This window comes from Piliocolobus tephrosceles, chromosome 7, assembly GCF_002776525.5.
Source record: "Piliocolobus tephrosceles isolate RC106 chromosome 7, ASM277652v3, whole genome shotgun sequence".
Classification (NCBI taxonomy): domain Eukaryota; kingdom Metazoa; phylum Chordata; class Mammalia; order Primates; family Cercopithecidae; genus Piliocolobus; species Piliocolobus tephrosceles.
Window position 1 is genome coordinate 131,893,030 of NC_045440.1, and position 9,096 is coordinate 131,902,125.

Consider the following 9,096-nt stretch of genomic DNA (forward strand, 5'->3'; position numbering starts at 1 on the left):
AAAAAAAAAAAAAAAAAAAAAAAAAAAAAAAAAAAAAAAAAAAAAGTCATGCTCATGAGCAAATTATTTACCCTTTCTGAGTTTTACTTTCTTCATCTTTAAAATAAAGATAAAAATAATACCTACCTTCTTGAGTTGTTGAGTAAATGAGAGAATGCATATAGAAGGCTTGTGTTGAGATGCTCAAAATGTTGACATCTCTTACCACCACCATCATCATCATCACTATTGCCTTTATCATCATCATCATCATCATTACCATCACTATTGCCTTTATCATCATCACCATTACTGCTGTCTTCATCATCATCATTATTGCCTTTATTGTCATCATCATTATTATTATCATTATTACCTTCACCATCATCTATCTTAACTTCCCCCCTTGTTCCTGTGACTCAGCAGAGCTCACTGCAATTCTTCTATTTCATTCTAGCCTGCCATCTCCCATATCAAATAGTTTCTCATTTTTTCTTTTCTTACAACATTATTTTCACGTCTTTAAAAAATTCATCTGGCCTAGCCACCTGAAGCTAACTATTGCAGGTAGGAGTAGATTATGCCTTTTGATGCCCATAGAAAAATGACTGGAAACTGCATTTGGCTTTTAAAATTCCAGCAGCTGGGAGATAACATATAGTCCCAAGGACAGTTTAATACGACACTTCTTTTTCTGGGACTTCCTTTGTTCCTCCCTTGCACTCATCCAAACTGGTACCTAGGATCCAAGAGAGTATATCATTAATGCTGTAGGGACTGTCTTCTTGACCACTCTGTGCAAACTGCCATTTGCTTACTGTCTTCTAACTTCATCCTCTCATTTCCCATTAATTTGTTCACTTGTTTATATTCAGCAGTTATTTTGCCCATGTTGTATAGCAGGCTAACTGTATAAAGGAGAGGTAAGGTGTCCTAATGAAATGTACAGTCTAGTGAGGGGTGTTAAATAGTAAGTAGGCAATTACAAATCAGTAGGCTACAGTGAAGGAAGCATGTAGTGTTGGAAAGCACAGAAGAGAGGGTACCTGACCTCTCTTGGTGGGTCAGGGAAGGAATGTAGGAAGAGTTGATGTTGAAGCTGGGTCTGGTCAGTAAAAGAGGGAGGTTGCCAGTGGTCTAATATGAGAAAACAGCATGAATCTAAGGGACAACTCCATCTCTTGGCTCTCCCAGAACACCAGCTATCATTTCTGCCAAGACTGGCTACTTTCAGCTGTTGAGTCTTTTTCATATTTACTTCCTTTTTTCTTGAGAAGTTGATCATAGATCTCAGATATGAGGCAATATGAATGACAACCACCAGCTAACCTTGGAATTCTTCCTCCATGGCCTTTTAGTCAAACATGTGTGTCTCATGGAGAGATTCCTAGAGGTTGTGATAAATCCAGCTAAGACTCTCTCTGACAATGCAATTCTGTATCCCTTCTTACCATAAATGGAAATAAGTCTCTCTCTCTCTGTTTCTCTTTTTCTCTGTGCCTCTACAGTGAACATGAACACTACCCTTGAGACTACAAATCAAAGAGTCAAAATGAGATGTCTAAAATCATATAGCAAGTTGGTAGCAGGGCAAAAACATTGAGACAGATTTCCTGTATGAGCAACATCTTTGCGCGCATAATAAATTTTCAAGCCTCCAAAAATTTGCTCATGCTCTTCTCTCTACGTGAAATGCCTTTTTTTTTTTTTTTTTTTTTTTTTTTCCATTCTGCTAGGCTCATCTCAAAGCTTCCTTTAGAGGCTTCTTACAGTTCCCCACTTTTCACCCCTGCTCCACCACCCCAGTCCTGGAGATAATTGACCACTTGTCACACTGTGCCCCCTAGCCTTGGCTGAGGTCTGTGTTTTATAGTTCATCTTTCGCTGTTACACTTGTATATGTTAGTCTCTACAAGTTGTGTAAAGACTGGAATTATCTCTTAGTCATCTCTGTGTCCTTAGGATGCAATAGGTCTTCAATGAACCTTGCTGAATGATTCAACAAACAAATCCCAGAGATGTCATATCTTATTTGAGTCAAGGTGCCTTTCAGTTTAAAGCCACCTGCAGGGTTTTGTTGAAACCCCACAGAAGGTCACATCCCTTCCAAATAAACGTTTATCTTGACAATGTTCTTGGAGCTGGAGAGCTGTGTGGACCTGGCTATTGGCCAATATGAAGACAGGAGAAAACTCCTATGATGGATGGACTCAAGATTGCCATCACGTACATGGACTTGATAAACCAGTATTTCACAGAAGCAAATACAAACCATGGTTACTAGCTCAGATAAATACTGGGAATCCTTCCTCTGTCTTAAACAGGATTTCCTTGGTGAATTTTTTTGTCTTCTTGCAAACATCACCATGCTCTCTGCTCCCTTCAACTGCAGTTTTCACATCCATGGGTTTGAGTCTGGGCCCAAGTGGCTGACTCCAAGTAGAGTGGTTTCAGAGTCTGAGAAGACATCTTTCCCTAGCTTAGTGTAGCACACCATCTCTCTCTCTTTCTCTCCCTCTCTCTCTGTTTCTACAGTGAACATGAACACTAGACTTGACACTATAAATCAGAGAGGCAAAATGAGAAGTCTAAAATCATATAGCAGGTGCAGCAAAGTATAGTAGAGACTTTAGAGTCTGAAAGACTTGGGTTCAAAATCTGGCTCCACTATTACCACTTTGGGCAAGTTACTTTGCTGCTGTAAGCCTCAGTTTCCACATCTGCAAAATAGATGTTTTTCTGGAAGAGTTTTGGAGAGGATTCAAGGTGACAACACAAAGGGACAGTAAGCAGAACAAGATGTGTACTTGGTGCTTTGTAAGGGTGAGCTCCCTCTCCTTCCAGGGACGTGGGGAAGCCGAGATAGACAAGAGATGTCAAGATAATCTTTTCTGAGAGTGCCAAAAGTTGCTAAACCAAGAAGCATTTTGTATGAAAAGCCATTTTTGCACCTATTTTTTGTTTCCTTTTTTGGATAGTGGCAAGGGTCAGTGTCTTCCTCTCTCATAGGCTGTCTCATTTCCCTCTCTGCTCTCAGCTCAGCTGCCTGAAACCACCAATTGTTCTTTTTTTTCTGAATGGAGCTCCCCCTGGGGCCCGTTTCCCACCACAGTGGTTGTTCGTGCCCCTCCCCCAATTCTTGCACCTTTGTCTCCCGCCCCCGCTGTTGGTCTGTTCAGTGACCATTTCCCAAATACCAGGAACTCAAGGTTTGTAACAAGAACAGCAACCTTTTTATGACTTTAGTCCTGGGCTTCCACCCTAAGCACATCCTGTTAGAACAAAATAGGTACTGAAAGCAACAATTATAACACCACACTGAGCACCCCTCCCTGTCACATCCCCCACCCTGCCAAATTCCCCAAGAGGTGTCACAGGGGTGAGATTGAGGGAAGGTGTTCAGAACAGGCGCCTTCTCCTCTCCCATCCGCTTGTTCGCCTGTTGAAGAGCATAGCTCTCCTGCTTCTTTACACTGGTAACCCTGTGCACATAAAACACAATTGAAAAGGTGCAAAGTGGTATCTGTAAAGGTAAACTGAGGCTGGAGCCGAACCAGGAACCAAGACACAAGGCAAAAGGCAGTGAGAATAGCCTTTTATTAGGGCTTGTGGGCGAGGTTCCTCGGTCCAAAGGCCTGGGCCGAGGAAGTCGCGCTGAAGGAGGAGGGTAGAGGTTCAGAGAAGGAGGAAGAGTTGTCCTTCTCCTTGGCTGAGGGAGTAGATTTCACGAGCAGGACCTGGGCCAACAAACATCGGGCACAGAGGTCTGGGCAAGAATGCAAGTCCTAGAAGGCCTGAACATAGGATATCTTGGACCATTTGTCTAGTCTCTTTCAGAAGTTGGTCAGATCTGTGAGAATGTTAAAGTCCAGAGTGCCTTCTGCAGGCTACTGAGACTGATTATCTAATTTATACTGTGGTCACGCCACTGTGCAGAGGAAAATGAGCCGCTTTTGTTTTAGGTCTTGGCTGAGACCTAAAGTCTGGAAATCAGCCAAGAGGCACTTCAGAGAGGATTTTCGGTCTGGTTTGGACTGGGTAGTTCCCCTGGTCTTAAGGAGGGCAGTCCGGAGGCAATGGGAGCGTCCTCTCACTGCCACGTGGAGTGCGGGTAGGGTGGCTTCTGGGGAGGTTGGACGTCGCCTAGTGCCCGGTGCCGAGGTCACAGTTGACCGGAGAGAGGCCCTGACGCAGCCGCGAGTTTCAGACAGGGACTCCCGGAGGGAGCCTTCAGGCTGGGGGGAAAACTTACCCAGCAGTGATGGAATTGAGTCTTGGATTTGGTGAAACGGTTCCGGGCTCGGAAAGGAGGTCCGGGCTCGGGGAGAGGAGAGCCTGCCCGACCCGGCAGGGGTCCGGGGAGGGGGTACCCCCCCGGGTTTCAGCACCACATATCACGGTAAACTGAGGCTGGAGCCAAACTGAGAACGAAGACACAAGGCAAATGGCAGTGAGATTTGGAGGCGCCCATCCTGTCCGGTTGCACCAGGAAGCATTATGGGTGGAGTAGCAAAAGGGGAGTTGTACAGCTCCCGCCTTTGTCAGATCTGCCTGGAGGTGTGTACAAGGGTGAAGGGAGTCTTTAACAAAAGGCCTGCTACGCCCGGGTAACGCCGCCATGTTGGGTCTAGATTCCTGCCTAACAGTATCCAGTGAAGATCACTCTCCTTTCCTATCCTGCTTCCTTGAATTTTCCACTTGAGAGGCAAACTAGTGTTACTGGCTTCCTGTGCATCTCTGCAGTATTCTAGGCATATATGTACCGTTTTATTTTTTCACACAACAGGTAGCATGATTTTGCAGCTGGCTTTTCCTACTGAGCATTGTATTTTACAACTCACCTCCCAGCCAGTAGATAAAGACTTCTCTCCTTCTAAACTGAGGGAGAGTCCTCATTTATATGCATGAATCAGAGTTTATTCAACAAGTCTTCTGCTGACGGGTGTTTACGTTGTTTGCAAAAATGCAGCTAATAACTTTGAGCGTACGTCATTTCCCCTGATTTAGTTCTAAATCCATTAAGAAAATATGAAGGTCGGAGGTATTATAAGCTGCCTCAGGAACACAAACACCTGGAATTTCTGGAATGTTCCCCGCCAGCTCTGATTGTCCTCCTGGGGAGCTCTCACTCTCCTTTGAAGGTGGGCTTATAGGTCACTTCCTGCCTTAAGCTTTCCAGATCAGTCCCAGCCAGTGAAAGTTGCTTTACATCTTTGGGTTTTTAGGTGGTGGCTCCCAAATTGTGGCTGTGTAAAGATCATCTGGGGTAGCTTATTAAAGCACAGATTGCTGGGCCCCACCCACTCCTACAGTTTATCATTCCAGAGGTCTGCAGTGGTGTCTAGAATGTGCATTTCTAACCAATTTCTAGGTGATGCTTCTGCTACAGATCAAGACCACACTTGGAGAACCACCGATAAGCAATTTTTCCACCTCTGTGATCGTTGCCTAGTGCAGCTGTTACTGAAAACCACTTCCATCCTCTCTCCAGGCTGGATTAGCCCCTTCTGAAATACTTACCCATCTTTCCTCAATAGGCCTAAAGTTCCATAAGGGCAGAGACTGGTAAGGTGTTTATTCCATAATCTATCCGCAGGGCTTGATAGAGCTCCCAAGAACATAGTAGATGGTCAATAAATGTGTGTTAAATGAATGAATGCACTGAAATCACTGATTTATTGCATTTCTCCTAGCAAGGTTAAATGCCTTAAGTCCAGGGCCTCTAGGTCCTTAAATACCTGCATTCTCTTAGTTGGACTATTGCACTGTAACTAGGGTCCCCAGTTTTACTCTGACTGCCCTTCAGGCCCACTGTCCCTAAGGTGGACAGACAGACTGATATCTTAATAATGTAAATTGTAAAGATGAGCAACTATCTCTATTTCCAACAACAGGGAGCTCCTTAAATAAATGATCGTATGTCCATGTCAGTAGATAAAGAACTCCTTCTGTCTTCCTCATAGTTGCACACCCTTTTTTTTTTTCCATGCCACTTAGCTAGTTAAGTGCTATGGCATTAGAGGGGCAGTGGAATTTGGTATAACTAAACTATGTGTTCCAAATCTCTACTTTGTAGATGATCACATTTCCATTAATGTTTTTTTAATCAATAGTTTTTTACTGACATCAATTGCCCCCAGATCTTCATTCAGTAAAGTGTTTGAAGATATCATGGTGCTGGTTGGTGGCAGATTTCTTATGGAGACAGGAAAGGTACTCTAGGATCAGATCAAGGAGGATTTCGTTGGCTATGCTTAAGAGATAGGACTTTATTCTATAGGCACTAGTAGATGGGGAGTATGACGTAGGGGGGTTATGGTTGATATGCATTTTAAAGAATTCCTTTGGCTGCATCATGGAGCTTTCATTCAAGGAGACCAAGGCTGGAGGTAAGGAGAGCAGTAGGAGACTCTTCCAATGGCTAGGTGAGCAGTGATGAGAATCTCAGCTCAAGAGCTGTGGGAATGGAGTTGGAGAAAAAGTCTAGAGTCAAAACTGAGAGGACCTGGCCTTTGACTACAGGCACAGTGTATGGCGTGCGGTGTGTATGTGTGTAGAGTGTACGAGTGTGTGCATGCTATGAGAGTGACACTGGTGAGAATCAGTGAGGATTAACAAGACAGTTGATGTTATCACATATTGAGTCTTAGCATACAGAGGAGACAGGTTTTTAGAGAAGTAGGAAGATGAATTCAGTGTTGACCAAATGGAGTTGGAAATTCTTAAGGGAGAGATCTTGCAGGGGATTGGATATTCCAGTCTGAGGCTCAGGAAAGCAGTCAGAATGGCATAGATATATATTTGAGCTTTTGGTATATTGAAATGGAATTTTCCTAAAATATAATGGACTGACAGAAATCAGAAAATTTGGACATCACCAATATTTGAGGGTTCACAGAGGATGTAAATTCTAGGAGGAGATGGAGAAGGAACAGCGACCAAGGAAGGAAGGGTACTAGAGTGAAAGCAAGAGAAGAGTTCAAAGCCAGCGGATGGCCAGACAATGAGGGTGCTGGTGACCGCTGGGGAGAAATCATAGGGCTGTGGCGCAGGAACCAACATAGAGCATGGAGAGAATGGTGATGTCAGCAAGGGGGTGGGGGGCTCAACCCTACCAGCAAATTCAGATGCAGAAAGACAGAGAGCGATTAGGTTCTACCTAGATGTTTCCAGGCTGTCTTAACTGAACATTTCTTGATTTTTGTTTGCTTTGAAACCTGAAGGCATTACGTAAGTACTTTTATAACGCTATCACTTTACCACTGAAAAATCTTGAAAACATTAAAAAATGCAACAAACCTAAAGCTTAGAATAAAAGAAGAAAAACACTCCAAGCTTACTCTTTGATTTTTACGGCATTTTCATCCACATTGTATGACAATCATTGCAGGGACACAGGAAAAATGGTCATTTGAAGCACTCTTTTAAACATCTGCTCAAGTTGCCTGGCAGTCTGCTTAATTAAATATTGGTGAACTGTGCAGATTGCCTCCCCCAGCCTCTCCCTGCAATGGGATGTCCTGGGGCAAGTCACTTTACTCTCAAGGAAGCTGGCGTGGTTTCTCATCAGTACAATGAGATCCTTGGAGGGGAACATCTCTAACTGACCTATTGTGTCTTCATAGCTGAGGTGGAATCCAGTTTGTTCAGCGTCAGCTGGGCACAGTACAAGAATGAAACAGTGAGAACTTGGAAAAACCTTCCCCTCCCCTTCACACCTTTGTACTTAATGCAGCAACCTGCTGTTTTGTGCCATGTACCAAATGTCAGTGTATCACAAGTTGCATGGCTGATTAGGTTTTTAAAAGTTTGTTGGCATCTTGCTTTTCCAACTGATTTGTCCAAGGTCAAAATAAAATTGCTTTCGGAACAGTCTCTAGTTAAAGCAATAGAAGTTGAAAATATATGAATTTACAATTGGATTTTGTTATTAATTGTAAGCCGCTGTAGAGCAGTAGTTCTCAATCTTGAGCTACTGCATCAGAATTATCAAGAGGATTTGCTAAAACTCACAGTGCTGGGCCCCAACACCAAAGTTTCTGATTTAGTAGGTCTGGGGTGGAGCCTGAAAATCTGCATTTCTCACAAATTTTCAAGTGATGCTGGTACTGTTGGTCCAGCAGTTACACTGCGAGGAACACTGGTGTGGAGGAAACAACCCTGGCCTTCAGATCACAGATGACTTCTTGTGTCTGAGCCTCAGTTTTGTATCTAGTAAATGGGGGCATGCATACCTAACAAACCAGTACTTAAAAAAAAAGAAAAAAAGAAAATAAACTAAAAGAAAAAAGGAGGGAAAAAGGAAAACAAGGTTTTTTTTGTGTGTGTGTGTGTGTGGCATTTTCTTTTAAGCTGTGCACGGTGGGGCAGGGAGAATGATGGTTTTGAGCAGTATTTCAAGCATCTGTTAAGTGATCTGGCAGTCAGAATTCTTTAAGTTTCCATAGTGGAAGAACTGTATGGATTTTTTTCCCTCCAGCCTTGATCTACAGCTGGGTAACCTTGGTCAAGTCACTTCATCTCCTGGAAGGCTGCCTCTTCTGCTTACATTGCATTGGCCAGAAATGGATCATGTGGCCATGCTTAGAACCAATCACCTCATTTATGGTTTCTGTCTCTTTCCTTAAGACCTCAAGGATGTTGAGGACTTAGGACTGCTTTTCTTGATATTGTGGGTGGGCGTGTTCTAGTGGAGATCAGAAATAACTAGGTTCAAATTGTGGCAATGCTTGTGAACTTGAGCAAGTGACGAACTCACTGAGATCCCACGTCTCATCTCTAACATTGAAAATACAAATGTATTTCTTTGGATGGTTGTGGAAATTAAAGAAACTCAGGGACATAGATGCTTAATACTTTTCTTGGACGTATAGTAAAACATCAATACATCATAGTTATTATGTGCTTATAAATGTACAAAACAATGTGATAGTAACTCAGTAAGTCCTGGGACCCACCTTAGCTGAATTATACCCAAGCAGAAAGTTAAGGTATTAAAGGAACAACCCAAAGAACCAAGAAAACGAAGAAAAGCAAAACAGCTCACCTTTCCCCAAAGAAAACCTCTGAATTTTCCACTGTTAGCAGCAATGGACGGGTACCATGCTGCCCGGGAAG